This window comes from Pyxicephalus adspersus, chromosome 6, assembly GCF_032062135.1.
Source record: "Pyxicephalus adspersus chromosome 6, UCB_Pads_2.0, whole genome shotgun sequence".
Classification (NCBI taxonomy): Eukaryota; Metazoa; Chordata; class Amphibia; order Anura; family Pyxicephalidae; genus Pyxicephalus; species Pyxicephalus adspersus.
The window spans coordinates 41,678,746-41,695,885 of record NC_092863.1 but is presented as its reverse complement, the minus strand read 5'-3'; the positions used below and the strand labels follow the sequence as shown (position 1 = coordinate 41,695,885).

Below are 17,140 nucleotides of genomic sequence, written 5' to 3'. Positions count from 1 at the left end.
CCGGCCGCAAGCTTTTTCAGTTGCTGAATAGCGCAATGGCGTACGATTTCAGATCGCGAATACGAATGCGCGAGCGACAATCCGATTCTGCTTGATGAATCAGGGGCAGTGTGTGGCTGAATTGGGAAGATAAAGAAAGAGAGGACAGAGGAGGTAAAATGTGGTTGTCATGTTTTTGCTGGTCAGAGTTTTGTGAATTACTTTTTGTACACACTGCATGATGTTTACCAAACATCCAAATGGTACAGTAATGCCTTCAGCTGTAAAAAAATAATGTTAAAGTTAGAAGTCAAATATAAAATAAATAACTGGTATTCTTATGGAAATATTTTTATATACCAAATTATATATATATATATATATATATATATATATATATATATATATATTATAATGACTTACAGACATTACAGTTTACACATATTTCAAAGATTATTTTAAGTCTACATTTCAAATTTGTCATCATCCTTTCTACTTGGTCACCATGTTTTTTTTAACTCTTCTCACTGAGTTTATAATAAGGGCCTACTCTTAATACCTTCTGTGTCATAATGGAAAATAAAGCTTTTAAAATGATCTATGGGAGAATGACCATATAGCTGTGCAGTCATGTGTGAAAGCTTTGGTAAAGGTCAGAAAAAAAATTCAGCATTTCCCAAATTAGCCCTCTGTGTGACAGGCATCTGAAAACCATGAGTACAGAGCAATGCACAGGAATGGAAAAGATTAGTACAATTTCTAATAAAAACATGAACCATACATGCCCACTGGAGGCTAAGAAAAATGCTGCAGGTGAACATTGTTTAACTTGAACCTTTTAGAGGCACAAAGCAATCATACTGTGTTTTAAAATAATCATTAAATCCATTGTATTCCTAAAGTACAACTGCAGTTCCCAAGAAAGTTAGTTCTTTTAATGAACCAAAATGACCCGATATTCACACATGATTAAAATCTTTTACTAAAATAAACCTACCTTGATAAAAATATGTTTTATGTCAATATAAATCATTAAAAGATTCATTTAAATGATTGCAGATGTGTGTGCTTGTACCTTATGCAGTGTAAAGCATTACGTGGTGTTAAAAATAGCCCTAAATTAGGTATATTTTTTGAAGTAAATGCTAGAGTGATTTAAATACGCTTTACAATAAGATGATTATTATGCTAATTTATTCTGTGTATATATTCACTTAAATTATCCAGACATGTGAAAATTAAATGACTGATTTTCTCTACAAGATTGGATAATGGAAGTTATCTTGAGCAGCACAGTTGGCTCAGTGGCTAGCAGCGCTAGGTCACAGGTTTGAAGGAGTTCTTCCCATGTTTGTTTGGGTTTCCTCCCACATCCCAAAACATGCATGTATGTTAATTGTCTTTCCCTCAAAAACTGAACTTAGACTGTGTTAATAATATGTGACTGTGGTATGGACTTTGATTCCATGTCCTTTGAGGGACAGTTAGTTATATAAAGATGGGCTTTGGTCTGCGCTGTGTAATATGTTGGTGCTATAAAAATACAAAAATATTTCTTTACAGTATCTGGATTGGATAATAGACTACAGATTATCTGTTTTGCTGTGATGATAAGCCTCTCCCATTTCAATATTGAGCCCTTGGTACAATGGATTATTGGACCCCCTGCCAGTCTTAGTCATCAGCCCCTACCATTACACTATTTGGTTTTAGCTTTACTTTAAAGCCGATATTTATTGTCACTGAGGTTTTTAGGTATAGTCAGTTTAAAAAAGTTAAAAACCAAAGTTACAAAAACCAAAGTTTGAGTGGATTTTTTTCAAATCCAAATGCTCAACACAACACTGCATCTAAAATAAAAAAAAGAGTTTTGCTTTAGTATGAAATTAAATTATTTATATCATGTTTAAATAGAACAAACAAAAATTTTTTGGAATATACTTTAAATGTTTCTTCAATGTGAATAACTTTTCTAATGATACGGTGTCTAGTATAATAACATATTTTTATTAGCATGTCTAAAATAGGGGAATCGAGCAAGCATATTTGATGTTTTAAAAGTCTACAATAAATTATTTTTAGGATGAAAGGTAAAATATTCACATTTTAACACTAGTGTTTTTAGACATGATGTTTGTTGAAGCTTAGTGTATAATTTTGTCAAATACTTTATCTTCATATTGTAGGTTTTAATTAGATTCAGTGATTGCAAAGGAATGCATTTCTTAAGTAGTCTCCACAAACATGTCTTCTTTATCTGAGAACAATCAGATTGTTGTCAGTGCTTAGGTATTTAAAATGATAGTGGGAAGCGTTGACTTTTGGCAACATTACATACCATGCATACTACAACAATACCAGTGATTTGTTAACATGTGCATAGACAATCTAAAATGTCCTGCCTACCATTGGCAGCAATCAGCGCTTCCCCAGTCACACCAGTAGTTTCCCTACAATGTCTACTATTATCTTGAAAACTCCTACTAACCTGCCCCCTTTTTCTCTACTGTCATATTATTTCAAAGGGACCTTCTTCATAGAACAGAGTTGGTGCACAAAAAGAGTTTAAAAGCTAAAGCGATTACCAAAGGGACCACTGAATACCTCCATCTTCTTCCTTCATCTTCCAGTTCCTGCCTACGTCACCCTAACTCGCACTGCACAGGCATGATATCTGGTGATGTTTTCCCTTGCAATGTAATGTAATAGAAATTGCAACTTTTTTCATATTGAGATAAAAACTCCTTATTTCATTCTGGGAACGTTTTTTTTATGCTATGTTATCTTCTTTTGTTTATTTATAAAGGAACCCATCAACCCAATGATGACTGCTGTACTAAAGGTATAGGAGTAGTAGGGATGTCTTAAGGTGCGTACACACTTCCAATTTTTATCGTTCCAATCGAACGACGAACGATCGATTGGGCAAAAAATCGTTCGTAAAAAAGTAACCAACGACGCCGACGAACGAGGAAAGTCGCTGGAAACGAACGACCGGACCGACGGATCGGATTGGGCGACGATCGTTGAACATCGTTCGTGTGTACGGTCGTTCGTTGATCGTCCATGATCTGAGCATGCGTGATGAACGAACGTCCGTTCACTTTCCTGTCGTGCACATAGTTCCTCTATCGTTCAAACGATCGTATCTATTGTGTGTACAATATCTACGAACGATCGTGTCGTTAACTCTATGTGCAGGATCGGTGCTATACGATCGTTCATATATATCGTGCATGAACGTTCGTCGTTCGTTTTCCAACGATAATAATTGGAAGTGTGTATGTAGCTTTAGCCAAAGTGATATTGGCCTGTTTAAAGCAATAAAATTAATACTTATATTGCAGCATTATCCTTAGATATCAATGTGTCTGATTCTACTGAATTCTTGTTAATGATTTAAAACATTGTAATCTATGTTGTAGAAAGTCTCCACATTATGCATGAAAAGCAGATTGAAATGCAGATATACCAGTTAACACAGCTTGTTGCAACCCACTTAATTAACAGATACACACACAAAAAAAATTTAATTGACACATTTTACATGTGAAGTTTTCCGGATCCCAAAATAGAAAGAAATCTGCAAATTATAAAAAAATATAAATATATTTTTTTTTTATTTTTGACTCAGTGTATGTGTACTTTTATATAGTTTCCCATTAAATTGTTAGCAATTATTATAAGTGGAATTTTTACTTTTCCTTAACAAATAGAATAGTTGAATTTAGGACAGGTAATTAATTTAATTTATTTGGACATTTGACAAAAAAGGAAATATTTAAAAAGAAATATTGTTCTCAATGAGCTATGCATTTGAGGATACAGAAACTTAAGTTTAATACAATAATCTGTGTTATAACTTACCAAGCCTTGCCTTTGTAAACCACTGTGGTGCATTATTATACCCTAAAATACTATACTCATATAAAATAATACAACTCAAAAAAAAAAACAGTAAAATTCAAAGGCATTTCTCCATCCTTCAGTGGTGCCAGATAAGCAAATTGTATTGGCTATACTTTGCTAGGATCTCCAAAAACTCCAACTACTTTTTAAATAAATGTAAAGGACCATTTTAGTGTCCACTAAACTGCTTTTAGTGACATACCTGCCAAAACATAGTGTTATCTGTCTTTCTACAAATGCAGCACAAATGCAGAAAGAAAGGTGTCACCTCCCAGAATGTACTGTTAAATTGAGTCTAGTAAGGATGTGGGAAGTAGGTAGTATAATCTGAGAGATGAACAGAGGATAAGGAAAATAAATTGAACATCAGCAACATCTTGAAAGAAGGTTCCCACGGCCAATATTGGTCCCATTGTAGTGGCTACCAGTTAGGCCATGCAAATGGTTTATATTCATTTGACAGCAGAGGTACGAAGGATCAGCTGCAGCCCTCCACTTCCCCAGTCTGTTCACATGGTCACATTGCTGTGGCTATTAGCATATGAATATAGGTCATTTTCTGTACATTCTCTGTCTGTCAGCAGAGGCACCTAGAAAAAGCTGTAGTCCTCCCCTTCTCTCTTTCCTAGATCTACTAACATGGTCCTACTGCATTGGCAATTAGCACACACATATGGGCCTATTCTTATTTGTCTGTTTGAAGGTATATGTAAAACATACCCTATTTTTTATGTAAATGCTGTATATATATATATATATATATATATATATATATATATGCACCGTGCTTTAATGTCAAAGGAAAAGTATATGGTCCCATTCATACCCACCCATATCCATTACCATGTGCAAAGGACAGAACAGGCTGCATGGAAATTAAAAAAACATAATACATTTTTTTTCAATTCTGACTTAGATACACTCACTAAAAGACTAAAGCCAAAGTGAGTGTTCCATTTGTTCCATTTTTTCTTTATGAAGTGAGCTTTTGTAATAAGGTTGAAGCTGTGTTCACTTAAAACACTTAATAGTGCGCTAGCAATTTTTTTAGTTATTTCCCTAATACATGATGATTTAAAGTGAAGACAAGTTTTGAAAAGTAAACGTAAGCTTTTCAAAATAGACCGTTCACTTTACTAAGCATTTTAGCTGTAGTAGCCCAGCCATTGGGCCTGATTTATCAAAGCTCTCCAAGATTGGGGAAGATAGACTATTACATGCCCCTTACCTCAATAATCATGATTTGCAAATACTAAAAGCTAAAGCTACTTCTGCCATACAAAATATATTGTTTACCTCCTGACTGGGAGCGGCACCCCACTGCACTCTCTCCCCTTCACTTGCATTAGGATCTTCCATCGTCCTTGTATCCACCAGGACGTTTGTTCAGATGATGGGCGAGGAGTACTGTACACACGCAAGATTCCAATCCGATATCCGCCCTGAGACGATTATCAGACGAGAACCATTGCACATGTGTACCAATCTTTATTAGCAAGATGTTTGGTTCAGGAAAAGCTTTGATATCTTGTGCCAAACAGATGCCGGGTAATTGTTTTGAAAGTGAATCAGAATGGGAATTACAAAAAGTAACTTGAGAAAACATAAGTGGGTGTACCTTACATGTTTTTGATCCTAACAATTGATAGGATCATTATTACCCTAAATAACTGGACACAAGTAAAGGTAAGTAAAGGTAAATTATGTCTCACAAACCCCTCATATATGGTAGGAGACTCGCATTTTAAAATAATTTACCATTACCATGCAACAATCTTTTAAGCTTATTGTATAGCACTAAAATAAAACTAGAATTTAAAAAAGAATTGATCTTGCAATAAAGTTTGGAATAAAAACTGCTTAACCAACAACTATTAAATCAGTCTGTTTTTTTTTATAAAGTGGCTCAGGCTACAAGCAACATTTATGGGTGAGGTATTCCATACATTTTAATTATGACCCACTGTGTCAGAAGCTGAAGGTATCTTTGGAGAGGGGTCATTATTCTGCCTGAAATGTCCATCAAAACAATGCAGTATGCAGACAATTCCGGAAGAATCCTTGGTGCCGTGAAAAGTAGTAATTCATCTAGACCAAGGGTTTTCCACTTCATTTCACATAATCACAATTCCTATGTCCTTCCATCACTTTCTCATCTGCCTTTTCTTATTGCTGTCTATAGCTCTTGCAAGTGCATCTTAACCTATTTACCTACTAATAAACCATATTTACCTACCTATGACACAGCGGCCCTTATTTTCCACTTTATTCACTTCTGTAAAACTTACCCTTCATTCAGCATCCAAAAAATAAATTACCTCAAACATCCACCTTGTGTGACCTTGCCCTTGTTTAAACTGAGTTTCTTTGCATGCAGTGGGATTACTAACACACCTACTGCATTGAAAAAATTTTATTTCCTATCCAACATAAATGGTTAATGCAAGTTTTACAGCTGCATGGTAGCAGCATAATCACAGGCAATAGCATACAATAGGGAAAAAAGTTTGCAACTTATAGGAAGAAAAATCTAAAAAAAATCCAGAATGCCAATTATATTTATATTTCTTATGTTATAAACAATACTGACCCCTGTCTTGTAAGTACCTAAAAGAAAAGTTTTCTATCTATGTTGGGAATCATATTCAGATATTTAGCATTTGGAATAAAGCAGCCATTGAAAAAAATGGTTTTGAGTTTGACCAAATATAGAATTTTTTTGGAAATGATGCAGAATATAATGCTGTTCCCAAATGTTCTACAATTATCAAGAAATAAATGTATATTATTTCAGAGTGTTAAAAGGAAACTATAGAGGAGGTAATTCTGTTTGATCTATCTGCTCTTCGATATATGCATGCTGAGATTACAGACCAGACCTCATCTGAGTATCATAAAAAGCACTGCAAACACAAATGTGTTAAGGTCACATCAATTCCACTCTACGCGTTACATCATTCTAACTTCATCAGGGATATAAAGACAGTAATGTGCACATTCTTTCATACCCCTTATCCCAAAGAAATCCAGTTTCTTTGCAATATTTAAACCACATCAAATATAATATTGGGCATATATATATATATATAGCATACATATATAAAAGAACAGATGGACCTTGGAGAACATGATATTTGTTATCTATGTAAATACAGTTTTTAGAGTTTAGAGTAAAAATAACAGTTTTAAACTTATTGGTCTAGTTATGAAGCAATGAATCTGACATTTACTGAAATATTCCTTGGTAAAAAATTAAGCCCTGCACTTCTGTCCCCCTAGGATGTTTGGCAAGCAGGTCTGAGCCTGTGATGGGAAATGGGGGTGCACCGGCCAGGTAATTTTTCCCGCGGACCACCAAAGTTTTCATGCGGACCACTGTTTGGCAACTGCTTCATTAAAGGACTTGAGATGGATTTTTATTTTATTGACTTTTTTGTATAATACATATTTATATGTGTGGTAGGAATATTTGTCTTAGTGTTGCATGTAGATATTCATATGGCATATGAATATATGATGTTTTGGTCGTGTATGGTGACACTTTGTGTATGATGTTTGCTGCCGGCTAAAATGTAAGAGTTTTTAAAATACACAGGATTGTTAATTAAGATTTAAAAACGTGTTTTATTAACCATTTTATGTTATGCTATAAAAGAACCCTGTCCCATACTTTCCTTTTAGAACATAAGAAATGAATTATATTGGTGAACATACTTTAAAAATCCATAATAGACCTTAAATTTACTGTCCTTGTATAAGTATTACTTTTGGGTGATGCAATTTGCACATATTTTTGATCACACTATTTCTGTACATCTCTGCTTTCTTTAGAAAAGATGAATATAGAATCTGTAGATTGCAGAGGTTAAATCTCCCAGGTTTTCTGCAAAAAAAAAAAAAAAATGAAGGGAAGAATCGATTATATGGTAATATAAAGTAATACAAAATCTTGTTTTACATTTCATGTATGATAAATAAATCATAATAAACCATCCCTTATACTGAATAATCTACTATCTGCTTACATGTAAACCCAGCATGAGACCTGATATGACTGACAACTGCTGTAGTTTGATCAGTAGACAGGTACATACATAGATGGCAGAACACAATTTCTATCTGAATGTGCTACAGAGGAAAAGATCAATGGCAAAATTTGACAAACACTGAAAAAGACAGAATATTTATTGGACTGCACACTGAAATTCTCTTCTTCAGTCAAAAACAGTTTTATACTTACTGTCTTGGAATCCATACCAGAAAGGGAAAGGAGTATGTAAGTTATAATAAAATTTACTGACTTGAAAACTCCAGCAACTATAAAAAGGCATTACTGAAAAATGAAAAAGGAATGGAAGATAAAAGCACAGTTACAACAGATTTCTAAGATGGTTAGTGGAAGACACTATAGGAAGGGTGAACTTGCCAAAGATGTGGCAGGAACAGAAAAGATATTAATGCATGGCAACAAAGACGGCAATCTAATATTTTGGAAAAGGAAGCCTGCAATAAATTCACCACTCTGCAGTAGTTGAAATCTTTGAGATCTACTTTCAAGAGGACGCTAACTTTATGAATTAGTTTCTTCTGCTAGATATTACTTTGAAGAGTGAGAAGAACAAGGGAATTTTAAAGCTAAAACCCAGGTTAAATACACATTTGAAATACATATTGAATGTTCTTGTCTGCTTTGCTGTTTTGTCCAGCTATTAACGGACAGGAATGTAGATATCACCTTCTCTGTTATATTAAGGGAATACAGTGTCGCCTACACTCAGGCAGATTGTTAGTTGGACAGTGAAGGAGCAGAAACACACTCATAACTCATGAATGCTGACCACTGAATACTGTGACAACATGCAGCTCTGTACTGAAAATGAGCTAATGAAGATTTAATTAGTTCTAACAGAACAAAGCCACTAGCGGATTTTTGGTATAATCCAAACAGCAACAACAAATGTCAACAACTCAATCTAAAGGATCTGCACTTTTTCATGGAAGAGGATACTAGTAGGCAGAGAGTTGACCACTAGTGACATGCCACTAGTAATAGTAAATTGCACTTTACTACAAGTATTCTCACTTAAAGCCCATAGAAAAGGGGCCCTATCAAAACACCCAAAAATTTGTTGGGTATGATTATTAGACATAAATAAAACAAAATCAAAATGAACAATTTGGTCTTGAGCCTTTTAAAAAGTACATAGCAGTAATATTGCACATTGGAGAACTGTGGGTTTTGCAAGGCTCCCATCCTGGGATTATGAAAGCAAGTTTCTCTCTCTCCTTTATTTCCTAAATTGTTCCTGTTTTTTTTTAAATGTTATTAGGTAACTTACCTGTAGTCTATAAGGAAGAATAAAATGTCACAGTGTGTTTGCGCTTCAGTTATTAGGTAACTTACCTGTAGTCTATAAGGAAGAATAAAATGTCACAGTGTGTTTGCGCTTCAGTGATCCCTTTGCGTGCCCAGTCTCTTTAAGGGCCTTTTTTATTAATAATCTCCAAGGTTGGAGGGAATACACTTTTATCTGTGAAGTTGGGTGATCCAGCAAACCTGGAATAGATTTGGTCTAGTATTGAAAACATTTGCGAGGAATAGCAAATGACTCACAGCCTTTTGGTTATGTACAGTAATCTAGTTAATTGGTCACCAACCTGTGGTCCAATTTTGGTGGTCTGCAGATCTGGCTGGGGAGCCCCCCCAGCAGGGTCAGAAGAAGGACCCCGCTAGGGGGCGCACTGGCCAGGGCCACGGACCATGTCTTCCATACGGATTGTAGGCTCAGCGCTGTGGGTGGGTTGTGTCTCTGGAGAGTGGGCAAATTCTGGCATTATGACATCACCCTGGGGGAAGGTTCATCCACTTTGAGTGACACACGACTCCCCGCGCAAATAGGTCCGAAAAGGTTGGCGACCACTGGTCTAGTCTCTTCTTTTGGGAGAGGGATTTTGGGTAGTAAGTAGGCAGGCTTTCTTTGGTTATAATATATACATATAAAAACATTCAATGTAAATTGAATGCAAAAAAAATATTATTGTTAATGTGTTTTACTTTCAAAATTTATTTAGGTTTCTTATTTCGTAATATTTGCTGGCTATATTCATATTATGTGACCATTGTGTTTCCAGCTGCAAGCTCTTTTCTATAAGAATTTTTGTTGCAGAATTGATTAAAACTTCTCGTATTCTTATTGCTGAAAAATTTAGCTATCAAAGGATCCATGAGATGAAGCTACTATCAGTATAAGAATGCACATTAAAACCATTAGTAGATCCAAAGATGCTGATAGCTAAAAATATATAATAAATACTAAATTTGGCTGTATTTCTCCCACCTTCAGAACCTCCCTGAACCTCTTTACTGTGAACTTCTGCAGTATCTCTTCCCATTTATTCTGTCCAGCGGTGTCACTTGCAGCAGCATCGAAATAGCAGCATTCTCCTGCTTCCAGCTGTGCAGCCTGAGATGTTTTTTTTGTTGGCATCCCCAGCATATACTCTGAGGCTGTGCACAGCTGAAAGGGATTTTAGGAGCCAGTTAGTGCTCCTGTGCTGCCATTGGCTGCTGGGGCTTTATAGCCTCTCTGCTCCCAGTGATCTGTGTCTGTTGTAGTGTTTAGCTGGGCTAATCTGTGCTGGTGAGTTTTTTTTGTTATTTACTGTTGCTGACCATTGCCTGTTCCTGACCTATCAATTATACACAGCGTGGACCGACCTCTGCCTGTGACCCGACTCTGCTTGTGCCTACTCTCTCTGTACCTCGTTTGGTCGACTGATCAGCCGTGTATGACTTTGGTGTTGTACTCTGAATTCCTCTTTGTAGTTTTTGTACTACTTAATCTGTGGGCTCCTGGTCCACTGCCAGCCCATCCCAGGCGCCATCCTTTGCGCATGGGGGCAACTGTGTGCTGGGAGCCTAAACTAATCTTCCAAGGCTGAGCATGGTGAGGACTGCAACATTAGTTTTGGGGACTGGCGTCTGGTGAGCACTGGTGCTGTCCAAGGCCTTACAAGACCTAAAGTAAAAAAAAAAAAACACCAGGATGTAGTACTATTCCACAAATGAGACGTGCCATGTCTCTTTTGTCAAAAAACTAACTCCCTGGCTCCTGAGTGCTTTTACATCATGCAATGAATTAAGGGGATCGCCTTCTTCATTGCGGTGACGGGACCTGACCTGGTATATAAAATTATATATAAAATGCATAAGGTTGGAAGAAATCCTTTTTTCTTGGATTCTATGGTTGTGTATACGTTAGTATGTCAAGAAGCGCGGTCAGTCCCAGCAGAGGATTGAACACTACAGAGGACAGAAAACACTTTGGAATAAATTGGTGACTTTAACATTGCTCAACATCTTGCCAATGTGTTTCAACCATGTGACTGTGGTCTTTTTCAAGACTTTCCAGGAAAGTGCTAACCCGTGGCTGTAAACAACAAGGCCTACTAAGGCTCATCTACAGGTATGCACATATCTTAACTTTTTTTTAATTTTATATTTTTGCTAACTGTCTAAGGGACATTTTCACCATATGCTGCTATCCATTATTATTGAGTGTCAAATTAGTGTCAAATACATCACTACATCACTAAAAATGTTTATTTATCTTGAAAAAATACAGTTTTACAAATTTTAAAAGGTAGGTACATATATATATATATATATATATATATATATATATATATATATACATATACTGATATATATATATATCAGTCACAAAGAATGAGGAACCCGGCAAGTGATGCGCTTCGCGGAAACATCAGCTTCATCAGATTTTGAATGTCATTCACTGTTAGATAAGTGAGCTGTAAAAAAATGATAAAAATAATAAAGTAGGTAAGGATATCATAACATGTAAGTGTATTACTATACGTTTTTAATCAAATATTAGTTATGAGGTACACACATTTGTCATTGTAACACATTTCTTAAGTGCATTTGTTTTTTCTTTGCCTAGATTTCCTCTTTAATAGCATCCTTTGGTAATTAAAAAAACTTAATTAATATACAATGCATTTTGCTAAACACAAGTCAGCTGGTATTTTCATATTTGCAATACAAATACAGCTATTACATACACAGACAATAAGACAGATCTTTTTTTAATACACGAATGAATGGCTAAATATCCTGATACACAGAGATTTGACTATCTATATATATTAAAACATTTGCAGCAATCCTAATCAATGCTATTCATATTTGTTTTTAAAGGCTTTGAAAAATGATTACATTTTTCCATTGTTAAGCTTTTCTCAATACTTGCAGTCAAATATAGTTTTTCATGATTGGAATAGTAAACAGAGGGTGGAGAGGAAAAGCAAATTCCAAGCGTTACAAAGTGTTTTATGCATATTTATATGTGAACAAGGTAGATGAAGGCACTGTTTGCCCTTTACTCAGCTGGAATATTAATTGGGATATTTATAAGCTAGGCATGCATGGAATAAATATGGAATGATGATGGTGGTCCTCACTGGGCAAGAGTTTGTCAGTTCTGCTGCTCTTTGAAAACAAGGCACCTTACAAAATGAAGTGCTTGTCTTGTGCCTCATTTGGAATGCAGAAAGCATCCGAGTCGCTGTGCAGCACTGCAAGAAAACCCTGAGAAGACAAGAAAAATGAAGGCAGCCACAATCTCATTTTCTGAGGGCTGCAAGTCAGCCAGGAAATGGCTATTATTCCATCGACACTGTCGGTATTAAGTTATTTCCTTCACTAAATACGAGAATGTTCATGAATATCTATTGAGTCCCAGATACTGGTGTCTACTGGCAGTATGGCTCACTGATTGTAGCTTTATATTCCTCTGACTACACACCTCAATCTCACATTGAAGTGAAAGACAATAGTATTTTAAATTGGTTAATAAATCTCCAGATTGATGCTCTTGGAAGGTGCATGAACTTAGTCTCCATTACAAGTATGAAAAAAATAACATTTAACCACTGAAATTCCAGTATTTTCTTCTGTCCCTTTAAATGAGGGGAAAAAAAGAATAATTTTAGGAGTTTTACTATGATTTTCTAAATGTATCCTGTCAGAATGGCATTAAACCTTATAGCATAATGTGAAATGAATGCTGGCTTAAAAGATACATTCTAGAGCTTGCTTTAATGTCACCCTTTGTGTTATGTGTGCTGTGGAAGACAGGGCACATCCCGAGCTCTCAGCTCCTAATACATAAGAAAGAATGGTTTCACGTCAAAGATTCTTAAATTATTTTTTTATCTTGTTTTTTTTTATATTCTGTCATTCCAACTTTATTGACGGCAACATTACTCTATACTATTTTCTGTGTACTGGCATTAATCTTAAAATTATAATAATAAATTGACAATGATGCAAGTGTATTGAACAGTCAGGTAAACAGAAAAGCAAAGATATTTATATATATATATATATATATATATATATATATATATATATGTGTGTGTATATATATATATATATATATATATATATATATATATATATACAAATACAAAGCTCTGTAACTCTGCCAAATCATACTACCAAGCATGATCGTTTTACTCTCCTATGCCATATACTGAGAAATAACCAGTATTAGGATGAAGCTGACCTGTTGTCCAATGAGCATGCAGGTAATTCCAGAAACAAAGATAAGAAAGAGTTGTGCCACTACCCTATTCACAACCATGGAGAGTGGCAGAGGATTAGGAAACCAAGGCACTGAACAAACAGAACCTGAAAAACAAAATGTGTTACCCACATGAATTTCAAGCACACAGCTATTTTACTAATTAGTATCAATACCAACATAATGACATATCTCCATTCAGACAAATCCATACCACTGTATGTATTGGATGTATGATGATGTTGCATTGGGTTCTTCACCCAGAGTTCTGCTTTCAAATAAGGGCAAGTTACCATGAAGCAGGAGCAATATAAAGGCACAACTCCCCTACCAACTTTGCAGGCTCCAACATCAGTTCATAGCCAACAGCAACAGCCTTAAAATGTGTATTTGTCTGGACAAAAATTAGTCTGATTTATCAAAGCTCTCAGAGACTGGAGAAGATAGACTATCATATGTGAGCCTAAGTGATCCAGCAAACCTCACTGGATCATTCAGGTTTACCTTTTACCCTTTGTGACTAGGAAGGCTTTTTAATTTATAATGAATGATGCAAAAGAAATATGCTGTCTTTTCTCCAATAAACTCCTTACATTCCCCTCACAAGCTTATGCACATTTTAATGTGAATTCCCAGCATTCCTTTGTTCATTATTTTAGCTTCGACGCCCATGTCCACAAGTTATGTCATCCTTGGTCAGTATATCAAGATGGCTAATGATACCAGGATGCTAGGGTGCATTAGGTACGGATATACTGGGTCTGATTTAATAAAGCTCTCCAGGGCTGGAGAGAATACACTTTCATCAGTGAAGCTGGGTGATCCAGCAAACCTGGAATGGATTTCTTTAATGTCATGTTCTATTTGCTAGCAAATGTTTTGAATCCTGGACCAGATCCATCCCAGGTTTGTTGGATCACCGTAGCTTCACTGATGAAAGTGTATTTTCCCCAGCCTTGGAGAGCTTTAATAAAACAGGGCCACTGAGTCTAGTTTGCTAAAGGAACAAATTTTATTTGTTCAACCCATTTAGTTTTAAAGGCGTCAATAGGCTTCAGGTTTATTTCACCTGCAAATGCAGCATATGGCATATGGATTTTTCCTGCATTTACATGAATCTGAGACTCTTCTGATATAATTTATAACTGTGAGTACATTTTTAATACCTTGTTCTTATTAACCAGACAGTGCTTTACTAGATCGGTGCTCCTCTTTTAATCCTAATCAAATCAGGAGTTAACTTTCATTTTCCATCCCACCTTTAATTATCCCATTTTGTTAACATTCCCAAATCTCAGTCCTCAAAAAAGATTTAGCAATATCATGATTAATGTGGAATTTTTGTGGATTTGGTGCAAGCACAGTCTTCACCTGCTTTGAAAGGTAAGGTATGTGCTTCTGGTGTTTTGCTGTTCCTTTATTGCTATGTATCCCCCATAATTATAGACTAGGGATAAGTTTTAATTAGGGACCATGACTGGGGGAGCTCAGAGGTATCAGACTTACCCACAACAGCTGCTTGACCCCCAAATTCCCAACAGAAAACACACACCAATTTTGAAAGTTAAATTACCATGGGGGCTGTTTTATTCACCAACTGACTTATGTTAAAACAATTATCAACAAGACGTAATATGAGTATTACAACAAACCCAGGCACCTCGCATCACTAGAAATGCTACTCTTCAAACCCCTGTCCTTGAGGCCCTACCCCACCAAACCTCTTCCTTAACAGGGTGGGTGTGCTAGAACCTTCTTCCTAGCCTCCTGTTCTGCCAATGACCCCCTCTTTCTCTCCCTGACCATCTTCTAACCTCCAGTCACACCCAACACTTCTTGAGTGACCAAATGTCTCACACTTAACCCTTTCCTGTCTGTTCTCTGTGCCCCCTGTCATGTCAGCCCTTCATTTATCCCTTCCAAGCTACCCTCCACATGTCAACATGTCAATGAATAGGTTAAGCTACTCATTTATTTTTTGCTAGCTATTTCGTAAGTGTGATGATGCCCCGCTTTTATTAAAGTTCTGAGAGTCTGGTGGGTGGGGGCGTTTCAACATCTTGTCTATTTATTAAGCATTCAGTTAAATGCATTGCAGTCAATTAGGAAGACAATTATGTTAGTCTATGGTAGTTTTAGACATTTGTAAAACTTTTGCACATTTAACACTTGGGGGATTCTTGTGTTACTGACATTTTTAAATGTTTTATGTTGCATTTTGCCCAATTGTTTAAAAGGGTCAAAGTGCAAAAAGTAAAAGGGCATATAATGATTTTCCATTTTTACTTGTTGCTTGATATTAACTAAGTTCACCTTGCCTCATTTACTCTAATACTCTCTAAATAATGTGTACAGCCTGTTGTAAGGTACATCGTGGGCAAATGTGTACCTGAAATTGGACTTACACACGTGTTACTAATAATCATGATATAAATTGTGATACTTCATTCTCTATCAGCAATTAGATAACAGCAACATCTACCAGCTTTCTACTTTGAATGATCCATGATCACTTCATACAGATGAACATACTTACAATGAGCATGCTTTTTCACTAGCTTCTTTTTCTCAGCCCAGGCTGTTAATGAACACAGTCATGCTGATTGCAGAAGAGACTGGACAAGCTCATTCTGACCCATAGATCATTGCTCAAGTTCAAGTGTTGTGCTTGCAAAGCAGTGTTTACTCAATATCACATTGCCATAAAAATCTATCACTCTTGGTTAATTATTGTGACTGCTAGACAAAAACACACCAGTATGTCATGTTAGAAACAGGAAAGTATTCTAATTAAATGTAATCACAACAATCATCACAGTGGCTTTTGCATGTGAGAATAACATTTCTATATTGTTTTAAGTAGATGAATAATAAAGAAAAACCAGTACATGGTGTATATGGTACTGTCTATATGGTCTCTTTTAACACAGAAAAAAACCTGACAAGCTACGGATGTAATTTGGAACATTAAAGCAATACATTTCTTTGCTCAGATAGCCTAGGTTTTCTAAACCAGAATAATTTAATACAAATTATATTATTTCAAACACAAAGAAAGATCCTGACAAGATCCAGAAGGTTTTCTTGTGATGTTTAGTGTGTGTTTGATACATCTGGGAGCTTACAAGTAGAATACTTATGAATTAGGTGCCACTGTTGCTGTCTGTATTCTCAGAAGATGGAGACCAATTTCTGATTTATCTTAGAAATACGTGAATAGGATAAAAAAGACTGTGATCCAAAGAAGACATATGCAAAAGTACAACAGTTCTTCAAACAGTAGATGTAAAATTAAAACCATAGAATTTCAATTTATTTCCATTTTTAATGTTTTACTCTTTAACTTTTTATCAATATTATCTTTATATTACTGCTATGTGATACTGTAAAATGTAAATCTAACCTGTTCATAAAAATACTTTTTTTTTAATGTTTTAAGCATAATACCCCTGTAAAGTAGCAAAAACCATCTGGATTAGGGTTTAATTGTCCACAAGGTAATCTAGGCCTGGGCATCTGGAGGCTGCAAGCAGAAGTGTTGGGTGGCTTTATGGTAATGAAAGTCCTAGGTAGCTGGAAAAAGTAACTGGCTACATTATAACCATCGTAATTATTCATATTTGTTTGAAATATAGAAATACTAT

The 17,140-nt window shown here is 35.6% G+C and overlaps 1 long non-coding RNA gene across 1 annotated transcript; it reads right to left on the bottom strand.

The window, feature by feature from the left end:
* Window positions 1-11,508: 11,508 nt before the first annotated feature.
* On the bottom strand, window positions 11,509-16,140 carry LOC140332532 (uncharacterized). The gene is made up of 3 exons (XR_011921156.1): window positions 16,033-16,140; window positions 13,479-13,603; window positions 11,509-11,700 (listed from the first exon to the last, which is right to left on the bottom strand). It is a non-coding gene; the product is annotated as an uncharacterized lncRNA (long non-coding RNA).
* Window positions 16,141-17,140: the final 1,000 nt, after the last annotated feature.